Source organism: Rutidosis leptorrhynchoides, chromosome 3 (genome assembly GCF_046630445.1).
Source record: "Rutidosis leptorrhynchoides isolate AG116_Rl617_1_P2 chromosome 3, CSIRO_AGI_Rlap_v1, whole genome shotgun sequence".
NCBI lineage: Eukaryota > Viridiplantae > Streptophyta > Magnoliopsida > Asterales > Asteraceae > Rutidosis > Rutidosis leptorrhynchoides.
In genome coordinates this window covers 160,813,165-160,825,622 of record NC_092335.1, presented here as the reverse complement: position 1 = coordinate 160,825,622, position 12,458 = coordinate 160,813,165, and the positions used below count along the sequence as shown (strand labels likewise).

At 34.2% G+C, this 12,458-nt stretch overlaps 1 non-coding gene across 1 annotated transcript; it reads left to right on the top strand.

The window, feature by feature from the left end:
* Positions 1 to 11,325: 11,325 nt before the first annotated feature.
* LOC139903229 (small nucleolar RNA R71) lies at positions 11,326 to 11,432 on the top strand. The gene has a single exon (XR_011778065.1). It is a non-coding gene; the product is annotated as a small nucleolar RNA R71 (small nucleolar RNA).
* The last annotated feature ends 1,026 nt before the right edge of the window (positions 11,433 to 12,458 follow it).

The following is a 12,458-nucleotide window of genomic DNA, read 5'->3' as shown; positions in this document are numbered from 1 at the left end:
AACATAACTTACAATGATTAAAAATAGCGTAGCGTTACACGGACAGAATTTCGACTTACACCCTTACAACATTCGCTAACATACCCTTATTATTAGGATTTAAAATTAAAATTAAAATTAAAATTAAAATTAAAATTAAAATATATATATATATACGTTTACATATAGATAGAGAGATTGATGGATGGATATATAAAACTCGTCGAATTCGCTGCCTTTTATAGACATTCTGGGACCTGGTTTCTCCGCGAGTCGTGGTACTCTAACCCTTCAAACTCCGCAAGTCGCGGAGTTTGCTTTTACAGCTCATCCCTTTTTGGATCTTCTTTGCTGACGTTTTATTATATAAATATAATATATATATAATTTATATAATTAATTATATATTATATTATATTTATATACATAATTAATTTGTAACTTTCACTCCGTTGCGTCGTGCGTTGAGAGTTGACTCATGTCCCGGTTCTGGATTTTCGAACGTCCTTTTGTACTATTTTATATCATGTACTTTGCGTTTTGCGTCTTGTACTCTTGTCATTTTTAGACGTTTCTTATCAATAATTGGAACCACTTTGATTGTACTTTGTACTTTTGAGCTTTTTGGTCATTTGCGTCTTCAATTCGTCGAATCTGTCTTTTGTCTTCACCTTTTATTATTTAAACGAATATCACTTGTAAATAGAACAATTGCAACTAAAAGCTTGTCTTTCTTGAGGGATAATGCTATGAAATATATGTTTGTTTTTAGCATTATCAAATATTCCCACACTTGAGCGTTGCTTGTCCTCAAGCAATATAGTCTTGAAATACTAGAATCACTTCTTAATTCTTCATACTTTGTACATCAGTGATTTCAATACGGCGGTATGAACAATGATAGTAACGATGTGGTTTACAGTCTCACATGACTATAAAAATTTAGATCCTTTAGGAAATTGGATCTTTATGAAAACATTTGATCTTTTGAAAATTCATGCTAGATTTTACCCTAGACAAGTTTTCTGATTTGAACCACCATCGGTGTTGCAAAATATATTTGTGGATCAATATTTTGGCTAAAACTTTTAGGCTCGTGTAATCCACTGCTATCCCTGTATCGGAAAGCACACATCCAGTTTACTAGTTTCGTATATTACCTTTCGGTAAACTACCGTCCGGTTGTAAAGGGAAGCGTTGAACAAGCAACTGTTAAGGCAATATCCCCTGACATGCTTTTAATTATGGTCTATAACGTGTCGGATGCAATTACTATCCTTGGTATGAGCAATAGTAAAGCTCACCCTTATAATTTTCCGGTCTGGCACAAGGTCATGTCTTTGACCATGCTATGCAACCACCGTTCTTACGGTTGGCACCCGATTTGTTTCAGGTGACCTAATGAATTCCAGGTGAATTCCTAGGATTTTACGTTCAATGGTAATGAACGGATTGGAAATGGGTTTTTAGAAAATAAATCGGTTTGTAATTTTGATCAAAATATTTTCTCGTTCAAGCTCGAGTTTAGATATCATCGAATTCCATGAGTTTGTAATTCTCAATCTTTAAGGTCAATCTCTAGGATTGAGTAATATCAGTCTTAAAAGCTGATTTTTGATCTTTAAAGGAGATTATCCTTTTTGGGGATCTGATTCATTAGTCTTATCCAGCTAATTTGCACGGCGTCCTCCCCATTTTACGAGACAGATCCTCTCATGGTTAGGATAAGTCTGACCACTTGGCGACCCTGTTTGATGCTGAGGTCCGTGGATTTCCTGCTGATTTTAGAGATGACTTTTCTAGATTTTTCGTCAACCTACAGCTGGTCTGGACGACAACTTCATGACCTAAATCAAGAAGCGCGTTTCTTTTTCGGAAGACTTTACTTCCTTTTAATGATGGAATTGATTCATCGCGTAGATCCATCTTTCTTTCAAATATATTACAGTAAATCGGGTAAAACTGATTAGATTAGTCCAAAACAAAAGTATCTTCAATTATTTGTTACAGAAATATGTGACATATGTTTAAGATAACTTGGTGAATTTTCCCACACTTGGCTTTTATTTTTCCTTTTTGTTCTCCTCTATTCAATTTTAAATGAATTCTAACATTTTGGTTTGTTTCTCAATTTATGTCCTTTCCAAGGTAACAATAATTTTGGTGTTAACACCTAGTTTTATCGTTCATAAATATGTATAAACATGATTTTGAGTTCATTTAATTGAAAATTTTGAAAATTTTTACTAGAATGGGTAGTCAGTATATAAGACTAGGACTGTTCTTTATTATTAGAGAGCACTAGATTCTAATACAACTACTGCGTTACTAGTATTTTTAATGGTAACCAAGTGTTTAAATAAAAATTTTTTAAAATCCGAAAGAATTTAACCCCTTCCCACACTTAAGATCTTGCAATGCCCTCATTTGCAAGAAATCAGTAACAATTTAAATTATTGAGGGTGATTAGCGTAGAAAAATGATTAAATTTTACCAAAGTTTCCAAACATATTGGCGTTTGTTTGCTGAATGATAAATGGTGCACATCATTTGTTCATTCCGTCTTGTTGTTATTTCACATATATTTTGCATCTTGTCGTCAAAATTAGTTGCTTTTGCTGAACTTAATGCCAGTCTTTGAAAATGCGTTGTTTTACCCTGTTGTGCACATAAGATAAACTGCAAACATATATACATAATTTTGAAGTTTGGTATATTACCCCACATTCAAAAATTATTAAAATCTAATAATAAAAGTTAGAAAATTATAAAAACTATTACAATATCAACATAAGTGCTAAATGTAGTAACATTACAAAAATAAACTAAATAAAACTAAATAAACTAGGGTTGATACTGATACCAGTAGGGGTTCCATGCATAACCGTATGTGTTATAGAATGCTTCAGCTGGGTTATAAGTAGGATACGGTGGTTGAATCTCTATAGACCAGGGAGGAAATACGGGCTTTGGAGTAGGAATATACATGTTGGCAATGAGCTATGATGTGGTTTTGATGAACTTGCCAATCTTCAAATGCTCGATGTCTAGCATTTTCACACTCTTGTGAAGCTATAAACCTTTGCATTTCTGTCATTTCATTTCCTCCTCCCACATTACCTGGCTGTTGATCTCTTTCAACCTGTGGATGTCTTCCATTATATGGTACTGCGGCGTTATTTCGCCTCTTCAAAACCTTAGCACCATGATATACATTTAAACCAATTGTATCGTGGGGTTCTGGTTCTTCGATTAATAATCCCCCCCGACTTATATCCACATCGAGATACTCAGCAATTAATGTAATAAATATACCACCTCCTATTATACTATGCGGTCTCATCCCCCTAACCATAGCCGATAAATAATAACCCACACAATAAGGTATACTTACAGCGCTTTGTGGGTCTCGAATATACATGTGATAAAATAAATCTTGCTCATTTACCTTTTCCTTATTTTTACCTCGCTGTGTAATCGAGTTCGCTAGAAACCTGTGAATTACTCGTAACTCAGCTCTATCTATATCCGTATAAGAGTAATTTCCCCCTTTAAATCGGTGATGGCTAGTCATTTGACTCCATACACCATGCGTATCAAAATTTTCATCTATCTTCCTACCATTTAATATCAACCCTTGACAATCGGCAGATGCTAGCTCCTCAGGCGTATATATACGTAAGGCCTGAGCCATGTCTAGTAGAGACATGTGGCACATAGAACCTCCTAACAAAAATCTAATAAAAGTTCGATCGGTTAAAGTAGCTACCCGATCATTTATTTCTATACTACACAATAATTCTTCACACCATACTTTATATACAGGTCTACGCATGTTGAATAATCGTACCCAATCGTTAAAAGTAGAATTATCATACCTCTGTGTAAGTAATTCTCTAATCCGTTCGCCCAATCCTACAGCTTCTAACGGTTCCCATTCTATTACCCTAGGTACTTCAACAGCTTTAGAATGAAGAGTGTGCAAGCCCCTTTAGTATTTTGGATAATCTATCCAACGTCTGTCTAATCTCAAGTTCGGGTGCAAATCTTCCACGTGCATATCTGAAAATGTCATAACTGGATGAGGTATATCTTGTTTGTAATAGTTATCAACATCCTGTTGTTCCGCATTCTCAGGAGGAGCAATGCGAGCTTGGGATGAAGATTCACCCCTTTCAGTCTGCAAAACATATCAAACACAATTTTTGTGCATCCAAATATGCATTAGTGTTAGCAAAATCATCAATCAAAATAATTACAATGACATGTTCAATTTATATCAAACTTATGCTCATTTTCATATTTTTATCAAATCTACACTTTTTCAAATAAGCATATACGAAAATGTTCGCCAAGTTCATAAGCATTCAACTCAAATAACATGTCAAAATAATCATTATTAGCAATTAAACAAGTTTCAAATGGCATTATCTCTCAAAAATCAAGTTCATGAATTTTAGACATGAAAAAGTCCACTTTAATTCTCAAAAATCATGTTTAGGCTCAAAGTTTGGATCATTTAACTACCTAAACATGTTACACTACTTAATTTAGCAATAATTCATGACAAAAATCGGCCATAACCTGTTTATATCAAAAAGCCCCAAATTGCTCAAGAACACAAACCGTAGATTACTCAAAATTTGAAGTTTAAGGCTTCTAATCATGTTAAATAGCATCAATCTAGGTTATACAAGCATAATACATAAGCAATTTAAGCATAATTACACTAAAAAGCATCAAAATCGAATTGGGTATAAATTTGTTCAAGAACACTAATTTTCGGATTAAATGGGTGTTTAGGTGTAGAAATTTACCGTTTTCCTTGAGTAATTCCTTGATAGCATCCTTCTCAACATGATTTTGTGAAAGATTTGATGAAAAATGGCCAAAAATTGTGAATTTGGGAGGCTTTTTTTCGGGTTTTTTCGCAGAAAAATGAAGAGTGTGTTTTGGGGACTGTCTGATCTTGCGTTTTATTTTTTTTTCTGGAATTTGCATCCTCCGCGAGTCGCGGTGTATAACACCTTCAAACTCAGCGAGTCGCAGTGTCTTTTTTTTTTTTTTATAAAAACCTTAACTTATAAAACAATTAATTAATTAATTTTAAAATTTTGTTTCCCTTGTTATTTAGGACGAGGTCGTTTCGGAACGATGTCCTAGTCCGTCCCTCGACAAAATTTTAAAATTTGTCAATTTAAAGCACAGTTTTAAAAGCAAAGATTTATGGGTTTTTTAATGTTTTTGGCATACTTTAATTCAATAAGATTAAAAATAATGATAATAAAAGTTCTCGTCCCTCCCTCGGGTAAAGCAATTTCGGTTCAAAGACCTAGTCTTCAACTCACGATGAATTTTAAAAATCATATTTTTAACTTAGCGAAATAAAGTAAATTTTTGTTTTTAAATTCACACCAAACATAAATTTAAAATGCATAAAATTAAAAATTCATATTTTTTTAAAAATTAAAAATTCACACCAAACTTATATTATATTTTTGTTTTTATACATACAAACTTATATTAATTTTTCAAATATTTACAATTTTAAATAAGTTTACAATATTAAATTAATATTTATATATTAATTTTAAAAAAACATGGTAAAAATAAAATTAAAAATCTTTTTGGCTTTTATCCCACTTTAATCAATCAAATATTATCAAAAATATGCGCCCCTCTTTTTGGTAAAGTAATTTTGGTTCAATGACCTAATTTAACTCATGACGAATTTTTGAAATATTTTGAGTTGATTGATTAAAGATATATATACCTTAAGAATAAACGTTAAATTTCGCAGTGATGTAATACATTTTTGTATGATATCAATAATTTCGGTCGCAAGACCTAATTTTATTGAATACCAATTTAATACTTTATAGCGAACAAATTAGCGTTTATTATCAAAAGGTTAAAAATAAAAATAAAAATAAAAACTGTACAAACTTACCTGTGAAATAGATTTCTTAGTGATATGCTCTAGCCCACTCATAAGATAGTCGGACTAATTGGTTTTCCATAGCAACATAGGCGTAACCTCGAGCATTTAACGTTTTTTCTTCTAAACATATGAACGGTCCGTCTCTGCGTAAAGTAACAAATTCGGTGTTTGAATATGTTTGATTATTTGAACATTTACCTTCGTGTGACTATTTTCCGCATTTGTGACATCTTTCAAGGTGCCGTGCTCTTCTTTTCGCTGCGGATTTTGATTTTCCTTTACCAAATTGTAACTTATTATCTTCGCATCTGGATTCTTTTCTTACTCCGTCCAATTTACTTCTGATTAATGATACTAGTTCACTCGGAAGTGTGTCATTATTTCGTTTAGTGATCAAAGCGTGTAGCATTAGACCATGGTTTAGTTCACAGGAAGTCTTCATTTCGTAAAAACCTAAAAAAATAAAAATTCGGAATGGGGGGAGAAGACTAGTTCTTTAGGGTCTGCTAGGGAAAGACCATTCGGGTTCCATTTTCGAGAACTACATGAAAACAGAAAATCTAACTCTAACAGAAATACATATTATCCTTCAAAGACTTGATTCTCCCCACACTTAGTTAGCTGTGGTATCGAAATTGTGATTAACTTCGTTGTCAACTTCCATTGGACTATCTATGTAATGTTTAACTCTGTGAACATTAACCTTAAATTCAATCCCATTTGAATTTATCAATTCTATCGTTCCGTATGGGAAAACTCTTTTGACTATGAATGGTCCAGACCATCTTGATTTCAATTTTCCAGGAAATAGCTTGAATCGTGAATTGAAAAGAAGAACTCTGTCTCCTTCTTTAAATTCTTTTGAACTTCTGATTCTTTTATCATGCCATTTCTTTGTTCTTTCCTTATAGATTAACGAATTTTCGTATGCTTCATGTCTTAATTCTTCTAATTCGTTTAATTGACTTAACCGTAGACGTCCAGCTTCATGTAAATCAAGATTACATGTCTTCAAAGCCCAAAATGCTTTGTGTTCAATTTCTACTGGAATATGACATGCTTTTCCATAAACGAGTCTAAAAGGTGTGGTTCCAATTGGAGTTTTGTAGGCTGTTCTAAAAGCCCAGAGTGCATCCTCCAATTTTATGGACCATTCCTTCGGATTTGATCCTACGGTTTTCTCTAGAATACGTTTTAAAGCTCGGTTGGTATTTTCAACTTGTCCACTCGTCTGTGGATGATAAGTGGTGGAGATTTTATGAGTTACTCCATATCTTTTAAGAACTTTCTCAAGTTGATTATTACAAAAATGAGTTCCCCGATCACTTATTAAAGCTTTCAGTGTTCCAAACCTTGCAAAAAGACGTTTTAAAAAGTAGACTACAACTCGTGCATCATTAGTCGGGAGAGCTTGTGCTTCCGCCCATTTAGATACATAATCAATGGCTACGAGAATATATAGATTATTATGAGATTTTAGAAATGGACCCATAAAGTCAATACCCCAGATGTCAAATACTTCACATACTTGAATGACATTTTGTGGCATTTCATCACGTTGACTTATTTTTCCAGCCCTTTGACAAGCATCACAGGATTTGCAAAGAAGGTGTGCGTCTTTGTAAATTGTAGGCCAATAGAATCCAGCATCATAAACTTTTCTTGTTGTTAGTTGAGGCCCATAATGCCCTCCTGTTGGTCCTGTGTGACAATGGTTTAAAATTTTACTAGCTTCATCTCCGAATACACATCGGCGTATTATTCCATCGGGACAACTTTTAAACAAATGTGGATCTTCCCAGAAATAGTGTTTTATATCACTAAAGAATTTCTTTCGTTTTTGGTACGACAATCCTTTTTCAAGGAATCCACATACTAAGTAGTTTGCATAGTCTGCAAACCATGGAATTTCATTATGATCAATCTTCAATAGATATTCATCAGAAAAGTTGTCTTGTATGGTCGATTCATTTATAACTTCTAATTCAGGATTTTCAAGACGAGAAAGATGATCGGCTACGAGATTTTCTGCTCCTCTTTTATCTCGGATTTCAATATCAAACTCTTGTAATAGTAAGATCCAACGTATTAATCGTGGTTTGGCATCTTGTTTCGAAAATAGGTATCTAAGAGCAGAATGGTCGGTATAGACCACCGTTTTAGCTAGAACGAGATATGAACGAAATTTGTCAAAAGCAAAGACAATAGCAAGGAGTTCTTTTTCAGTAGTTGTGTAATTTGTTTGTGCTCCTTGTAATGTCTTACTAGCATAATATATAGGTTGAAATCGTTTTTCAATCCTTTGTCCTAAAACGGCTCCCATTGCAAAATCACTTGCATCGCACATTAGTTCAAACGGTAAATTCCAATTTGGAGTTATCATGATCGACGCATTAGTGAGTTTCTCTTTAAGAATATTAAAAGATTTGATACATTCATCTGAAAAGATGAATGGAGCATCCTTTTCTAGGAGTTTATTCATAGGAGTGGCAATTTTAGAAAAATCTTTTATGAAACGTCAGTAAAAACCGGCATGCCCTAGAAAACTCCTAACTCCTCTAACATTGGTGGGATGTGGAAGTTTAGCAATTACATCTACTTTAGCTCTATCCACTTCAATTCCTTTCTTTGAAATTTTATGACCAAGAACGATGCCTTCTTTAACCATGAAATGGCATTTCTCCCAATTAAGTACTAGATTTGATTGTTCGCATCTAATAAGCATTCGTTCAAGATTAGCTAGACATGTTTCAAAAGTATCACCGAAGACTGAAAAGTCATCCATGAAAACTTCCATGCATTCTTCTATCATGTCGTGAAAAATTTCCATCATGCACCTTTGAAAGGTTGCAGGGGCGTTGCAAAGTCCAAATGGCATGCGTTTGTAAGAAAAAATACCATAAGGGTACGTGAACGTGGTTTTCTCTTGGTCCTCGGGTGCTATTGGAATTTGAAAATATTCGGAAAAACCGTCAAGAAAACAATAGTAACTATTTCCGGCTAATCTTTCCAACATTTGATCAATGAAAGGTAAGGGAAAGTGATCTTTTCTGGTGGCGTCATTTAATTTTCTATAATCAATACACACACGCCATCCTGTTACAGTCCTAGTAGGAATAAGCTCATTTTTCTCATTTGTAATGACAGTCATGCCACCCTTCTTAGGCACGCATTGAACTGGGCTTACCCATGGACTATCAGAAATTGGATAAATTAAACCTGCATCTAGCAGTTTAATAATTTCTTTCTTAACTACATCTTGTATATTCAGATTTAGTCTTCGTTGGCGTTGCACATACGTTTTATGACCTTCTTCCATAAGGATTTTATGTGTGCAATACGAAGGACTTATTCCTTTAATATCATGAATCTTCCATGCAATGGCTGGTTTATGAGCTTTTTACACAGAAATGAGTTGTGATTTCTCATTTTCAGTAAAAGAAGACGATATTATTACAGGTAATTCAGATTCACCATGTAAATAAGCGTATTCCAAATGGTTTGGAAGTGGCTTTAGCTCTAATTTCGGAGGTTCTTCTATCGATGATTTATATCGATATCTGTCTTCTTCTTTTAGCATTTGAATTTCTTCTGTTGTTGGTTCATATCCATTAGCCATTAGTGTAGCTAACATTTCAGTTTCATCAATTGGTTCAGTTCCTTCTCCTAAAGAACATTCTCCTGTTCCTTGTAATTCTGGAAATTCTTCTAATAATTCTGCATGTGATTCTATAGTTTGAATATAATAACATGTATCATCTGCAGATTGCGGTTGTTGCATTGCTCTATCAACTGAAAAGGTAACACTCTCGTCCTCTATACTTAGGGTCAATTTCTTACCAAACACGTCTATCATTGCTTTAGCCGTGTTTAAGAATGGTCTTCCTAATATGAGAGGAACTTGAGAATCTTCTTCCATGTCCAGAACAACAAAATCTACTGGAAATACTAAAGTACCAACTTTAACTAGCATGTTCTCCATTATCCCTCTAGGATATTTTATTGATCGATCGGCTAGTTGTATACTTATTCTTGTTGGTTTCAATTCTCTAAGGTCTAGTTTAGCGTATAGTGAATACGGCATTAAATTTATACTAGCACCTAAATCTGCCAATGCTTCTATTGAACTAAGACTACCCAGAAAACATGGAATTGTGAAACTTCTTGGATCAGATAGTTTTTCTGGTATCTTATTCAACAGCACTGCTGAACAATTAGCATTCATAGTAACGGCCGAGAGTTCTTCCATTTTCTTTCTATTTGAGATTAGATCTTTCAGAAATTTAGCATATCTAGGCATTCCTGAAATCACATCAATGAAAGGAAGATTTACATTTATCTGTTTAAACATCTCCAAGAATTTGGATTGCTCGGCTTCAAGTTTCTCTTTTTTCATTTTACTCGGGTAAGGAAGTGGTGGTTGGTATGGTTTAACATAAGGTTTTGCCTTAACTGTGTTATCTTCATTAACCTTTTCAACTACCGGTTCTTTTTCCTTATCTTGTTCAGGTTGTGGTTCTTGTGGAGTAGGAATAGCTTCATCAGAAATTACAGGTATTTCAGGTGGTTTAAGTGTAATACCACTTCTTGTGGTAATGGCTTTAGCTGTTTCATTCCGGGGGTTAGCATTTGTATCACTAGGTAAACTTCTCGGTTTTCTTTCACCTATTAACCTTGCTAGGCTACTTACTTCTTGTTCCAGATTTTGAATAGAAGCTTGTTGATTTCTAAATGCTTGAGCATTTTGTTCATTCGTTTATTTTTGAGATGTGAAAAACTGTGTTTGAGATTCAACTAGCTTCGTCATCATATCTTCTAAATTCGGCTTTTTATTATCGGTTTGTGGTGGTTTGTTTTGAAAATTTGGTCTTTGCTGGTTGTAAGTATTGTTGGATACTTGTTGATTGCTAGGACCTTGTTGGTTGTTGTAAGGAACATTTCGATTATAATTCTGGTTTTGATTGTAAATCGGTCTTGGCGGTTGATAATTATTCTGATAATTATTTCCAGGCCTTTGGTTTATATATGAAACATTCTCTCTTTATTCCATTGTCAGTTCAATACTGAGATAATCTTTTGTTAAATGTGGTCCTCCACACTGCTCACAACTAATTCGTATTGAGTGTATATCTTTAGTCATCTTTTCCATTCATCTCTCGACCGCATCTATCTTTGCGGAAATGGAATCTAAGTCATGGCTAGAATCGGCTCTAGCTGCTTTAGATGATCTAACGATATCTTTTTCTTGGTGCCACTCATATGAGTGGGAAGCAGTGTTATCAATAATTTTATAAGCATCAGTTTCGGTTTTCTTCATAATAGAACCACCAGCTGCTATATCGATGTCTTTCCTTGTAGTGTTGTCGCATCCTTGGTAGAATCTTTGTACTATTTGACAGGTGTCTAAACCATGTTGCGGACATCCTCTTAATAACTTTCTAAATCTTGTCCATGCCTCATATAGAGTTTCATTTGGCTTCTGTGTGAACGTAACAATTTCTCCTTGAAGTCTCACGGCTTTAGATGCCGGAAAGAATTGTTTAAGAAATTTTTCAACTAAAACGTCCCATGTATCAATCGCCCCTTCAGGTAACGATTCCAACCAATCTTTGGCTTCTCCCTTTAAAGTCCAGGGAAATAACATGAGATATATCTGTTCATCTTCCACTTCTCTTATTTTAAATAGTGTGCAGATCCTATTAAAGGTACGAAGATGTTCATTTGGATCTTCCTTCGGCGCACCACTAAATTGGCATTGATTAGTCACCATATGTAGAATTTGTCCTTTGATTTCATAATCTGATGCATTAATGTCTGGATGAGTAATTGCGTGACCTTGACCAGTGCGTTTAGCTCGCATTCGGTCTTCCATACTTAGAGGTTCCAGATTCTCCATAATTGAATTTGTTGAATCTGAATCACTAGAGGATTCTGATTTAATGGTTCGTTCCTCAACAATCTCTGTTTGAATGATTGGTGGTTCCGGAGGAAAAATTAATGGTTCAGAATCTATGAATCGTCCCTGAATATTCTCCGGATACTCAATTGTGAGGTTGGGTTCAAAAAATGGATTATCGGAAATTTGAATTGGAGTACTTGGTTGACTGGATGACGATTCTAAAGGAAAATCAACGGCGACAATATTTGCTAGATGTCTTGATCGAGTTACAGGTGGTGAACGTACAAAAGGTGGTGAACATCTTGCTCGGTGCATTCACTGAATATCCTATTAGTTTTTAAAAGGAAAGAAAAATTATATAAGTTATCCAATTAATAGACTTTTCTGATTTTGCCCACGTTTCGAATAGCCAAAAGATGCAGCAGAGGGGCAGGATTCGTTTGGTCTCAATATAATTGAGTACTATTTGGCTCCAATAACCCGGTCCACGTACAAATCCAACTATTATTACGAACCAGAAAATTTTGATGTCTATCAATTTAATCACTTAAAATAAATTTTCGTAATTTTAAGAAATTTAGAGAAGAAGTAGAAAAATTTTAAGTCCTAAAAACTAGAATGGCGAGAAATAAGAAAGAA